Source organism: Bos indicus x Bos taurus, chromosome X (assembly GCF_003369695.1).
Source record: "Bos indicus x Bos taurus breed Angus x Brahman F1 hybrid chromosome X, Bos_hybrid_MaternalHap_v2.0, whole genome shotgun sequence".
NCBI classification, from domain to species: Eukaryota; Metazoa; Chordata; class Mammalia; order Artiodactyla; family Bovidae; genus Bos; species Bos indicus x Bos taurus.
Genome location: NC_040105.1, coordinates 25063336 through 25077816, shown reverse-complemented (window position 1 = coordinate 25077816; position 14481 = coordinate 25063336). Strand labels below are relative to the sequence as shown.

The 14481-nt window shown below is 37.0% G+C and overlaps 1 non-coding gene across 1 annotated transcript; it reads left to right on the top strand.

Moving 5' to 3' along the window:
* The first annotated feature begins 13946 nt into the window (after positions 1 to 13946).
* Positions 13947 to 14053, top strand: LOC113888318. Its single transcript, XR_003509944.1, has one exon. It is a non-coding gene; the product is annotated as a U6 spliceosomal RNA (small nuclear RNA).
* The last annotated feature ends 428 nt before the right edge of the window (positions 14054 to 14481 follow it).

Genomic DNA, 14481 nt, shown 5'->3' with positions numbered 1-14481 from the left:
GAGAATGACTAGGAAGGTTAATGGTGAGAAATCAGAGAGGACATTTTACAAACAAGTGTTCTGACAAGGCAGTTTCTGGTTACCATTAAAAGGTCAAAGCAGGGTACCAACTTGAACTTGATTTCTGGCCAGCAGCCCAAGTTGCAGTTCCTCTCAACTACACACTGATGGAACTCTGCAGTTGGAAGAAACAAAACCAAATCTCAAACAGAAACATGAAAACTCACTACACTGAAACTATTATCACTTGTCAAGCTCTGGGCAAAATGGTAACTTTTAAGAAATCAGTGCTTTTTTTCCCCTCTTAGTGTATTGATTTTAAATCTCAGTTAATGCAATAAGTTATCCTTCTAATTGTAATGATGTATATCTTATTCTAAGTTTTTCTTAGCTACATTTTCTTCCCAAGCAGCCTGAAGCAAATTGGGCTTGCCAGGTAAAATGTAGGAGGCCCAGTTAAATTTCAGTTTCAAATAAATAATGCATACTTTTATAGCATAAGTTTCAAATATTTCATGGGATATAGCTATACAAAAATATGCATTGTTTATCTGAAATTTAAATTTTAGACTTTTTCCTTTTCTTTCTCTTCATACATTTGTTAGTCAGGTTAATGTTTATTTTCTAGTTTCAGATGGGGAGCTAGAATAGTTTCTTTTCCCTCTAGTCTAGAGATTTGAAACAATGACTCTGTATTTGAACCACAGAAACAATTTCAGAAAAATGTGCATGGCCAAGAACCACCTAGGGATGAGATCCAAATATATTTTTAAAAGCTCTAAGGTTGCAGTCATGCACAGCTATTACACTGAGAACCACTCACTGAATTTAATGGCATCCTCCTACCCACCTACGATCTGATAGAAAAGAAACACAATGTTCCCTAACTGAAGATGGGACTAAAGGTTAGTATTTCTAAGTGCCATGTGGGAATTGACCCAAATTGACAGCAGAAAGCCATTAGCCCCACCATAGAGCTGCTGAGCAGACAACCCACAAATTGCAGAACAATTATACCAAGGAAATTCTCTCACTGTTAAGAAAGTTCTAGGACCCACAACATATTTCCCAACCTGGGGGTCTAGCAAAGGGACTGAGAATCCCCAGGGAATTTGACTTCAGAAGCCAGTAGGATTTGATTACAGAACTTCCACAGGACAGGGGAAACTGAGGACTGTTAGAGGGCACAAATAAAACCTTGTGCACACTAGGAGCCAGGAGAAAGGAGCAGTGTCCCCACAAGAGACTGAGCCAGACTTGTCCATGAGTGTCCAGGAGTCTCTGGTAGAGGCGTGGGTCAACAGTGGCTGGCTGCAGTGTCAGGGGAACTGAATACAAGAGTGCCTGCACAGGTCCTTTTAAAGGAGGTCACCATTACCATCACTACCCCTACCATAGTTTGGCCTCAGGCTAAACAACAGGGAGGAAACAGCCCCACCCATCAACAGAAAATTGGCTTAAAGATTTACTAAGAGGAGAAAATTTTGCCAAGAGCAAACACCCTCTTCCAACAACATAAGACAAACATAGACAAACGTACACATAGACATCACCAGATGGTCAATACTGAAATCAGATTGATTATATTCTTTGCAGCCAAAGATGAAGAAGCTCTATACAGTCAACAAAACCAAGACTGGGAGCTGACTGTGGCTCAGATCATGAACTCCTTATTGCAAGATTCAAACTTAAATTGAAGAAAGTAGGGAAAAACACTAGACCATTCAGGTATGACCTAGATCAAATCCCTTACAATTATACAGTGTAAGTGAGAAATAGATTCAAGGGATTAGATCTGACAGAGTGCCTGAAGAACTATGGACAGAAATTCCTGACATTGTAGAGGAGGCAGTGATTAAGACCATCCTGAAGGAATAGAAATGCAAAAAGGCAAAATGGTTGTCTGAGGACGCCTTACAAATAGCTGAGAAATGAAGAGAAGCTAATGGCAACCCACTCCAGTACTCTTGCCTAGAAAATCCCATGGACAGAGGAGCCTGGTAGGCTGCAGTCCACAGGGTTGTGAAGAGTTGGACACGACTGAGCGACTTCATTTTCACTTTTCACTTTCCTGCATTGAAGAAGGAAATGGAAACCCACTCCAGTATTCTTGCCTGGAGAATCCCGGGGATGGGGAAGCCTGGTGGGCTGCCGTGTATGTGGTCGCACAGAGTCGGACATGAGTGAAGCGACATAACAGCAGCAGCAGAAGAGAAGCTAAAGGCAAAGGAGAAAAAGAAAGATAGATCCATCTGAATGCAGATTTCCAAAGAAGAGCAAGGAGAGATAAGAAAGCCATCAGTGATCAATGCAAAGAAATAGAGGAAAACAATAGAATGGGAAAGATGAGAGATCTCTTCAAGAAAATTAGAGATACCAAGGGAACATTTCATGCAAAGATGGGATCAATAAAGGACCAAAATGGTATGGACCTAACAGAAGTAGAAGATATACGAAGAGGTGGCAAGAATACACAGAAGAACTATACAAAAATGAACTTCATGACCCAGATAACCATAATGGTGTGGTCACTCACCTAGAGCCAGACATACTGGAATGTGAAGTCAAGTGGGCCTTAGGAAGCATCACTACTAATAAAGCTAGTGGAGGTGATGGAATTCCAGTTGGGCTATTTCAAATCCAAAAAGACAGTGCTGTGAAAGTGGTGCACTCAGTATGCCAGCAAATTTGGAAAACTCAGCAGTGGCCACAGGACTGGAAAAGGTCAGTTTTCATTCCAGTCCCAAAGAAAGTCAATGCCAAAGAATGCTCAAACTACCACCCAATTGCACTCATCTCACATGCTAACAATGTAATGCTCAAAATTCTCCAAGCCAGGCTTCAATGGTATGTGAACTGTGAACATCCAGATGTTCAAGTTAGATTTAGAAAAGGCAGAGGAACCAGAGTACAAATTGCCAACATCCATTGGGTCATAGAAAAAGCAAGAGAGTTCCAGAAAAACATCTACTTCCACTTCAGTGACTATGCTAAAGCCTTTGACTGTGTGGATCACAACAAACTGTGTAAAATTCTTCAAGAGATGTGACTACCAGCCCATCTGACTTGCCTCCTGAGAAATCTGTATGCAGGTCAAGAAGCAACATGACAGAGGGTGAGATGGTTGAATGGCATCACTGGCTCAATGGTCATGAATTTGAGCAAGCTCTTGGAGTTGGTGATGGACTGGGCAGCCTGGTGTGCTGAACTCCATGGGGTCGCAAAGAATGGCACACGACTGAGTGGCTGAACTGAACTGATTGTGTAGAGGAGCAAAGTTGGCCATCCTAAAATGTCTCCTTGGGGAACTAAAAACAGTCAAGGCCCCAAAGTCCCAGGAAATCTTTCTTTTTAGCTCCCCTTTAGCTGCCTAAAGACTTTATAGAAAGAGCCTATAATCAGAATAGAGCTATCAGGAGAGGTATCTTCAAATACTTGAGCTAGATGTGGTAGACCAGCAAACATTTGTTTCCCGAACATTTGCTTTTCCATTTCCTTGTGAAGTGACTTCTCCCAGATTTTAGGTCCAAAATCACTCCCCCCAACATCCTCTTCTGTCTTTAGATTGGTATTTAGGGTGACGGTTTCAGCCAATTGGTGAGTTACTCAGTTCTCCTGCATCTTTCCCATGTTGTTAAACTTTTGTTTGATTTTTTCCCCCTTGTTAATCTATCTTACATTAGTTTGGTTCCTAGACCAGACTGAATAACCAAGAAGGGTAGAAGGATATTTCTTTCTCTGGATCACAGAGATGTCTTGTCAGAATACAAATTGTTCCTTTCTAGTTTGTCTAAAACAGAATCTCAGGAGATAACATCACAACAGCACAGGACATTTGCTTGTCTTACTAAGGCTGAATGGGATGGGGATTGGGGAAGGGTGCAAGCAGGACTTAAGCACTGTAGTTACGTAGAATCTTGCCAGTGGGCTTCTCCAGCTCACAAAGGAAGGCAGGATATTTAGAGACTGGCTTTCCCCAGGCAAAAATAATTTACCATTTCTTTTAGTACTATTAGCAAAAAGCACTGTTTCATTTCAAGCATAATGTTGGTGTATAAATGAAAATGTTGCATTATAATCAAGTAACACTATTCCATTTTAATATATGTAAACCAAAGACTTGAGTTGAATCAGTAAATGATCTGGTGACTCTAAAAGCAAAGCCTTCCTACTAAGTTATATTTGTTCCAAGTATCCTGGAATGTTATTGTACAAATTTTATTTAGAAAAGCTGCCAGACACCATCTGGGACCTTTTTAGAAATGTAGAATTTTGGGAATTCCCTAGCAATCCAGTGGTTAGCACTCTGAGCTTCTACCATGGAGGGTCTGGGTTCTATTCCTGATCTGGGAACCAAGATTCTGCAAGTGACATCATGTGGCAAAATAAAAATAATAATAATAAAATAATAAAAAAAATAGAAATGCAGAATGTCAAGTCCCAGCTAGGAATAAAAATCTGCATTTTAACAGTATCATTAGGTGATTTGTATGTGAATTAAAGTCTGAAACACATTGATCTAGAACCCTGTGTGGGTCATGGCCCAGAGACCTCTACCATGGCAGTATTAAAGTGCAATATAATAGGGAAATAATATGTACTTAAATAATTGGTGAATAATTAGTAACTTCTTATATTTTAAAGGGTCTTTAAAATGCTAGGATGTATTTTATCTGTAATTAATAAATTTGCTTAAACTTATTTAGGTCAGGGTCAACATTGCCATTGACCAGTTCAGTATTCATACTTTTAAAGTATGTATTCTTTTCCCATGGTTGCATCATGAAATGTTGGGAAGCTACTCTTAGATTCTTGATTAAAGCTCCAGACTGGCTATATGTAAAATGGTTGATGCAAATTCAACCAATCCCAAGGTTTGGGACATTATAAATTAATGCAAACTTTTTGGAGGCTTATTTTCCCATATGGCACCAAAAGGCTTAAATTGGACGTGTGTGGCCAAAGCAAGTTCATTATTTATACTAAACTTCATAGTAATGAAAAACATAGGGTGTTTTCCCTCCCAGATGCTATAACCATTAGGTTATAGAATAGGGAATGTTGTTTAAAGACTGTCACTTCAGAGTCCATAATCAGTTAATATCATTGAGAGTTATGATGGTTTTACAGAAACAAGGAAAATTAAAAGCATAGTAATGAACTGGGAAGAGCTTTAACTGGTAAATTACAAAGGCAAAATATCAAGCATATGAAAAATATTAGTACTCAAATACCAACTAAAGGAAGAGTTCAGTTTAGTTCAGTTCAGTTGCTCAGTCGTGTCCAACTCTTTGTGACCCCATGAACTGCAGCACGCCAGGCCTCCCTGTCCATCACCAACTCCCGGAGTCCACCCAAACCCATGAGTGGCAAATTAGTTATATATACTCTCGAGGTTTGTCATACCTTTTCTTCCAAGGAGCAAGTGTCTTTTAATTGCTCTAATTTATGTTAAAAACAATATTTTACGTTATCTTCTAGGAGTCTTATCTTTCAGATCTTACATTTAGGTCTTTAATCCATTTTGAGTTAAATAGATACCTATAACTCTTTGTTTATTAAATGATTTATTTTCAGACAGATTGCACTAGGAAAAGGATACAACAAATATATTTGAAAGCTTATATGTGCATATATGAAAGAAGTATTCTTGGGTTTCCCTTGTGTCTCAGCTGGTAAAGAATCCACCTGCAGTGTGGGAGAGCTAGGTTTAATCCCTGGGTTGGGAAGATCCCCTGGAGAAGGGACTAGCTACCCACTCCAGTATTCTGGCCTGGAGAACTCCATGGACTGTATAGTCCATGGGATCACAAGGAATCGGACATAACTGAGCAACTTTCACTTTCACAGTACACTATGGGCCTCCCAGGTGGCCTAGTGGTAAGGAATCCACCTGCCATTGCAGGAGACATGGGTTCAATCCCTGGGTTGGGAAGATCCCCTGGAGGAGGGCATGGCAACCCACTCTGGTATTCTTGCCTGGGAAAACTCATGGGCAGTGGAACCTGGTAGGCTATAGCCCAGGGGGTCACAAAGAGTCAGACATGACTGAGTCACTGAGCACACATGCACACATACAGTATACTAGTTCTATATCGCATCTTCCATGGCAGCTAAGTGTGGCTCTGTGACTTGGCTCTGGATAACTGAATATATATTAGAGTGGTATAAAAAAATTCTGGGATGTTTACTTACAGGGAAAATGCTTCTTTAGAGGAGGAATCCTTCATTTTTTCTTAATAGTTAGCCACAAGGCAGCTGTGATGTCTGGTATTAGAGCAGCCATCTGATAACCACAAGGAAGTCACATAAAAGAATGGTAGCACATCACTACACACTGTATACATCACTTCTGTACCTGTTATAAAATCTTTGGAGTAACTGTCTAGGCTATCATTTAAAAGAAAAATAAGCTTCTATCTTAATTAACCTGTGGTTATTTGGATCCTTCAACATCCACAGTGATGCCTGTGTTTACCTGATAGAGTGACCTTTTGGATTCCCTGCACCTTTTTTGTTGTTGTTGAAGGAACAGAGGAAGCAGCACTTGACAACTCTAACTAGAAACTCTGTTCAATCTCTGGCAATTTATATGTCCTATTCCACGGTAGCCTGAGCTTGACCTCCTATTAGAAGTTACTGCTGTTATTTTTACCTCTTAAGTCAACTGCAGCTCCTCAGGAAATGGGATTGGACAAATCCTGTCTGAACAGAGTAACAGAGCAAACAGCATTTTGTAATTTGCTGATAGAGCCTTTCTTCCAGCTTACAAAATAAATCTCAGGAGTAGTGGGTAAAAACAGCTCTAATTCAAGAGAGTGCTTTTTACAAGGCTTTCTAAACACCCAGCATTATTACTGTCTGTAGTACCTAACTTGATATTAATTGATAGAAATGATTGAAAAAAAGATAGCTAAGACTCATGAGTAAGTGAAATAATACTGAATTGACTTTTGTAATATATGGAGATGTTATAAACTATTATAACTTATAATAGTTTATAGTTATAATAGTTTAACACTTAGATAATCTGTTGGAAAATATACTTCAGTCTATTAAATACTGGTCTTGAAAACTAATTGAGACTTTAGTTGCTCTGAAAATATGAAGCTATCTTTATGCTGTTTGAACTATATGTATTTAATGATGATTGATTTCATATTCTTATGTTCATGGTCTTCATTCAGTTATTATCTGTGATATTAGTCTGAAAATAAGGTCAATGTGAAATACTTTATGTCATGAAATGAAATAATGAAGGTAGTGTCTGTTACATTAATGTTGAAATCTGAGTTAAATATCTTCATTTAATTGAGGAAGCATTCATCATATTCCCAGTACCTGAAAATGGAGAACTTTTAACCATCCACACCTTTATTATACACTATAGTCCTTCAGAATATGAGATAAAATTAGATGAGTGTGTTATTTTAGTTATCTGTTTCTAGAATGAACTTGCTAAAGGAAGGAGAAAGACATTTCAACGATAAAATAATAAATATTTTTGAAAGGCATTCATTTTCAGCTCTGAGTCTTAGCTGCACATTTCTAAGTATAAATGTGACACCTATTAATCTTTCTTTGCAATAATATAAGAATGAAAAATAAGTACCAATGTTATTGGACATGAATTAGCAAACACATATGGTTAATTGATTAGCTGCAAAATAAGAAATTCTTATTTGTTTTACTGTATTCCTTACAAAAAATTAACAGGCAATTCATACTCTATATTGTTTTGTTCCCAAGGAGCCTTTTTAAGGTTGCTTTTAATAACAGTCACAGACTCACAGCTGTTAGACAGTCTGTGGATCCCCAGGGACATGCTTATTGGCACATCCAGGAGTTTTGTTTGCTTTATATACATTTGATAAAATTCTCCTGTATTTTCCACCAATCCTCCTCTTGTGAAAAAGATGGGAAGAAAGTAAATAAATATATATATATATATATATATATATATATGATATGTATATATATCAGTGACACACACACACACATACACACACACATATATATATATATGATTATTTGAGACAAAGTGAATTTTGATTTAATAGTGTAGCTATTCTGCCAAAGATTTGAGAAGGAGATATAAACTTTGGCCCTTGCCTATGTACTTAGCTGGAATCCTTCAAATGAACCCAGGACTCGAGCAATGTACTCTCCAGGCCTATTGGCTGAAGCAGTTTTGGATGAAAATGTGAAAATGATAGCCAACATGGTCTAATAGAATTGTTTAATTAGTTCAGAGATTCTCTACAAAACTCACAGCTTTATTTGGAAAACAAATTGTTGACTTGCAAGAGATAGCACATAAGGAAACTCTAATGGCCTTTACTGATGCTGTGTTCAAGTGAGAAGTAATGAGGTTTTATAATGATTTTAAAGTTTACAATATGTATTATAAAGTACTTCATATTTCTTATAGAATAATTAGCCTGTAGCACTATATATATATATATATATATATATATATATATTTGTCATATGCACACATATGTGCCAATATATGTATATTATATATGTCAAATGACTCACATCCTGAATATATAAAGAGCTCCTATAAATCAGTAACAAAAGATTAGCAATGCAATTTACAAATGGACAAAATTCTTATAACAGAAACAATGCAGATGATACACAAATGTCTAATAAAGTGTTCAACATCATTAAGCCATCAGGGAACTGGAAATTAAAACTACAATGAAATACTACCACTCACCCTCTAGAATGGCTAAAATTAAAAAGATCCACAGCACCAAATATTGGTGAGGATGTGGAACAAATGAACTCTCATGCATTGCTGATGGGAGTATAAAATGTAAAATGGAAAGATTTGTTTATAAACTGACAATTTCATATGTAAAATTAAAAATAACATCTTCCCTTTGACCCAGCCATTCATTTCCTAAGTACTTACATAAGACAGATGAAACTTTATCTTCATAGCAACTTTATTCATAATGGGCCCAAACTAGAATGACCAAGTGAATTGATGTAATAAATTGTAGTATATTTGTGCAATAGAAAACAGCTTGGTAATACCAAAAATGAATTACTAGTACAAGCAACAGTGTAGAAGAACCTCAAAAACATCCCATTAAGTGAAAGGATTCAGAACAGATATGGCATGACTGTTTATATTAAGAGCAAAAACAAACAAAACTCATCTGTAGCAAAAAGAAATCAGAACAGTGGTTGCCTGAGAAGATGGGGATTGACTGCAGGGGATATGGGAACTTTGGGGGCATGATGGAGATGTGCCAAATTTGGTTTGGGTTCATGGTAGCTATATCTATTAAAACTCACTAAACTGTCCACTTAAGATTTGCATATTTCACTGCATGTAGAATTTACCTAAGCAGTGATAATTTTAAAATTGTTGTTGTTGTTCAGTAGGTAAGTCATGTCCAACTTTTTGCAACCACATCACTATAGCATTCCAGGCCACCATGTTCCTCACTATCTCCTGGAGTTTACCCAAGCTCATTACATTGAATGGGTGATGCTATCCAACCATCTCATCCTCTGGTGACCTCTTTTCCTTTTGCCTTCAATCTCAAAACCCAAAACTAGATATTTCAAACAACTGTAGTTGAATATGGAAAGGTTGGGCTTTGCTTACTCTTATCATTGCACTTCAGCCATTTCATTTGACCTTGGGACTGTCACATTGTCTCTACTGAACCACAACCACAGTCCTCTTAAAAACCACCTCTGCTGCCAAGGCACTCAGTGTTTCACTGAATAAAGACATTTAAGATTATAGCATACCCAACCTATCCAGGCTTCGCTGGTAGTTCAGTCAGTAAAGAACCTGCCTGCCATTGCAGAAGACAGGTTCGATCTCTGGGTTGGGAAGATCCCCTGGAGAAGGAAGTGGCAACCCACTCCAATATTCTTGCTTGGGAAATCCCATGGACAGAGGAGCCTGGCAAGCTACTGTCCATGGAGTTGCAAGAGTCGGACACCACTGAATGAATACACTAACAAGAGGACAAAAGTGAAAAATTCATACAAAGTCCAACTTATCATTGTAGTCTATTTGGAACAAGTCTTTAAAATATACACATACAAGTAGAGTTAAATGATTATGGAATCTCATGCTATTTTTTTTTAAATTTTTTACCACTCTATGTGTCCTATGTCGTGTGTGGGGTCTTGGTTCCCTGACAAGGAATCAAATGGGCAGCCCCTGCATTTGAAATGTGGAATCTTGGCCACTGGTCCGCCAGGAAAGTCCCATATTCTTAAATTACTAAATATGTATCTAAAGAATCTTTTTAATGGCTACCAATGATGATGCTGGCTGAGAAACTCCAGGCAAGAATTAAAATCTGATACCTTGGATAGGTGTTCATACCTAAATGATATATGAGGTTCTTTCAGGAATCTCCATGAAGAATATGAGGAGTTTGATGGTCATGTCTCTTGTAGGCATTCAGAGGCAACAGTAGCTAGATGAGCCTTGGTACATAGGGAGACCATGTTGTTGAGACCAGACTACCCTCCATCTGTGCCATCATGACCATTCCACTTATGTGCCCATCATAGCAGTTCTGGGGTGGCCAGCATTGAACGTTGGCTAATATCAACTGGCCATGTGGTTTTGTCTGTCCGGTTGTTTAGTGTCTCTCTAAGAGGGCGCTAACATAATAAAAAGATACTCCCATTTAGTTCTCCCTCTCATGTCTATCCACGTGCCTTTATGCCAGACCTTCTTGTCTCTAATCTCTCAATCTTTCTCCTTCCAGACCCTGAGCTGTTGACCAGGCCATTTACCATTACTCATGAATATATACAGACTATAACTTGTGGTTATTTCTTATTTTAGCTAAAGTGACTGACTCGGTGAACTGCTGTCAATTCTATCCACTGGGTAGATTTCCCCTTCTCAGTCTTTTTTTTTTAATTAAAGTATAGTTTATTTACAATGTTGTGTTAGATTCACGTGTACAGTAAAGTGATTCAGTTATACATATATATGTTCTTTTTCAGATTCTTTTCTAAGTTTCATGAAATATTGAATATAATCTCCTGTGCTATGCAGTAGATCCTTGTTGTTATCTATTTTATATATAATAGTGTGTATCTGTTAATCCCAAGATCCTAGTTTATTCCTCTCCTAGATAACTAGAAGTTTTTTTTCTTTGCCTCCTCAGTCTTTTAAAGTCATTTGTGAGAGTGCCTGTAAGATAGTCACTATTCCTTTTCAAAACTGTCCCATATTCTGACCTGACATCAGCAGAGCAAGCCCAGGGTTTTCTTCTCTCAGTTCATCATTCAAGGCCTTTTTATACAGAGTAAATGTGAGCTGCGAAAAGACTGGTGTGGCAGTGGTAGGGAGTTAAATCTGAATCTGAGCTTATTTTCTGAGGATAAATAAGAAGAGTAGGCTACACTCAGGCTGAATTGACCCATAAAGGAACTTACAGTTGGAGACGGTCTGCTCAGCACAGCCCTTGCTGATCAGCGATTCCTTTCATAAATCTAGACGAATATCATTTTTATTCTTTGAGACTAAATTCATAATCAGTTTGCCAAGTTACACATGCTAATATAATTTTATAGCAATCAGAATTTAGGTATTGATTGAAGTTTTTATAGATAATATTGAATCTTTCTCAAAAGGGTAGTGACATGTCTCCATTTTATCAAAACTACTTTTGTCTTTCAATAGTTTTAAATTTTTCTTCATTTTCCTGTATGCATTTCTCATTAGGTTTATTCCTCTATTATTATTTGTGTTCATTCATAAAACATTTTTATTGGGTATTGATTTAAAACAAAGGGTTATTTTTATTTTATCAGAGGAAAAGTTCATAAATGCTATTCTCACATGATTTTGTTTATCTTGGATTTTTGTTATGATTTGCAAATAAAACATTCAAACGTTGCATAATTATTGCATAAATAAAATAAATCCTACCTGATCATAATGCTTCTTCAGTTCACAGTCGCTCAGTCATGTCTGACTCTGCGAACCCACGGACTGCAGCATGCCAGGCTTCCCTGTCCATCACCAACTCCCGGAGCTTGCTCAAACTCACATCCATCGAGTTGGTGAAGCCATCCAACCATCTCATCCTCTGTCGTCTCCTCCTGCCTTCAATCTTTCCCAGAAGCAGGGTCTCTTCCAATGAGACAGTTCTTCACATAAGGTGGCCTAAGTATTGGAACTTCCACTTCAGCATCAGTCCTTCCAATGAATATTCAGGACTGATTTACTTTAGGACAGACTGGTTTGATCTCCTTGCAGTCCAAGGGACTCTCAAGAGTCTTCTCCAACACCACAGTTCAAAAGCATCAATTCTTTGGTGCTCAGCTTTCCTTATGGTCCAACTCTCACATCCATATATGATCACTGGAAAACCATAGCTTTGATTAGATGGACTTTTTTCAGCAAAGTTCTGTATGGTGCTTCTTGCTTACATGTAAAACATATATATATATATATATATATATATATATATATATATATCTTTTATAAAAATAAATATGAACTTCTATAACACTTTTATTGGAAGTTGCCACATCTTTTTTCTCTTCTAATACTGTATGTCTATGTCTTCTGTCTTGTGGATTTAGTTTTGCTGCAGTGCTTCTTGAGCTTTTCCAATGCCTGTTCCTAACACACTCAGTGAATTCAGCTTCCTAGGTTTCTGCAAGAAGGATGAAGTTTTTCTTTAGATTCATGTTTCATTGATAAATCCATATACATTGTGTAACACTTTATGCTATATACACATTTTTTTTGCTATTAAAATAAGTACAGTTGTTTTCTTTTTCTTTGTTTCCTCTGAATAGTCAAGGGATAATTGATAGTTTTTCATGCCCTAAAGGCTTTGGTCATCCTAGAAAATTATTAGTCATTCTTGTTGAGAATGCTCAGTCTAATCCAGAAGTCATCCAACTAAGGCAAACAGGCTAAATCCTGTCTGTTACTTGTTTTGTAAATAATTTATTGGAATGTGGCCATACTCATTCATTTACATATTTCTTTTGACCTGTGTGCATGGTACAATGGCAGCTGGCCTGCAGGGCTTAAAATATTTACTCTATGATCCTTTACATAATAGGTTTGCCAGTCATGGATCTATATATTTCTTTAGGAAAGTTCCTGTATTTTTCAAAAATGTGATGTTCCTCTATTTTTTAATGATTTCATATTAAATTTCTCTCCTAATTTTCTTGGTTTTATTTGATCATTGTTTGTTTAACTCTTGGATTTAATTTTTTTTTACTTTTTATTATGATTTATGCATAATCATGGAACATTTCTATTCTAATTTCTTCCAAAATATTTCTGGAAGTGCATTTTCCCCTCATATTTTGATTTTTTTTATTTTAAAAATTTGCTTTTGATTTCTAGTTTCACTAAACTATGCTCCAAAATGATACCTATATAAAATCCATGGTTTGCAAATGGGTTTTACTTATGGCCTATGATGTCATTTTCAGAATATTCTAAGAATATTTGACAAGATTTTGAAGTCCCTGGAAGGGAAACATTTAAAAGTACATCTCTTCAGTTACTCTATTTGACTAGCTGCCAAAACCTGTAAGATACTTCTTACGCATTTCTCAGGGTACATCTGGATCTTGTGAAATGGACTGAAGCTTTGTCAGACTTAGTAAGAAAAAATGTATTCAATTAGGAGTGTGGAAAGAAAATGATAAAAAAAGTTTTGTAGATAAAATAGGACAAGTCTCTGTGTTGCCAAATCCATTTTAAGGCAGGTGCACCACAATGGCATGCCTGGGGACACTTGCCTGTTGTTCAGAGTTTTAGAATCAGAAACCTACCTTTCACAGTGCCATTAGGGCTCCAGGCTGCTGAGATAATCTAGTTCTCTGATTACAATATCCTTGCATTAATAGAAAACTTGGATCCTAGTAATGAATCTCTGAACCTGTCTTCTAGTCTTAAGAACATTTGTGTTGTGCTCGCTTCGGCAGCACATATACTAAAATTGGAACGATACAGAGAAGATTAGCATGGCCCCTGCGCAAGGATGACACGCAAATTCGTGAAGCGTTCCATATTTTTAAAAAAAGAAAAAAAAAAAAACATTTGTGTTGACCCTCTGATTCTTCCCTAATTGATTTAAATACATAACAGTGAATTCAGAAGCAGCAGATAATTTAAATCTATGACATAATTAAAGACTAGACTGGGGGAACATGTTTTATCTGTTGGGTTGGCCAAAATGTTCATTCAAGTAGTCCTGTCTTACAAAAAAACCCAAGTGAACTTTTTGGCCAACCCAGTATTTCTTCTTATAGTAAAATAAAAAGGCTATTTACCTCCTGAACATAAATTATTATATTCATTATAAGAACTTGGATAATCAGCTAAGGATAATCATTTACCTTTTATAAACAGTGGAAAACTAAGATTTTATATAGGTACTCCAAAAAAAAAAATAGAGGACTGTAACTTTTTGAAACAGTAAAATAGAGTTTACACATTAGAGG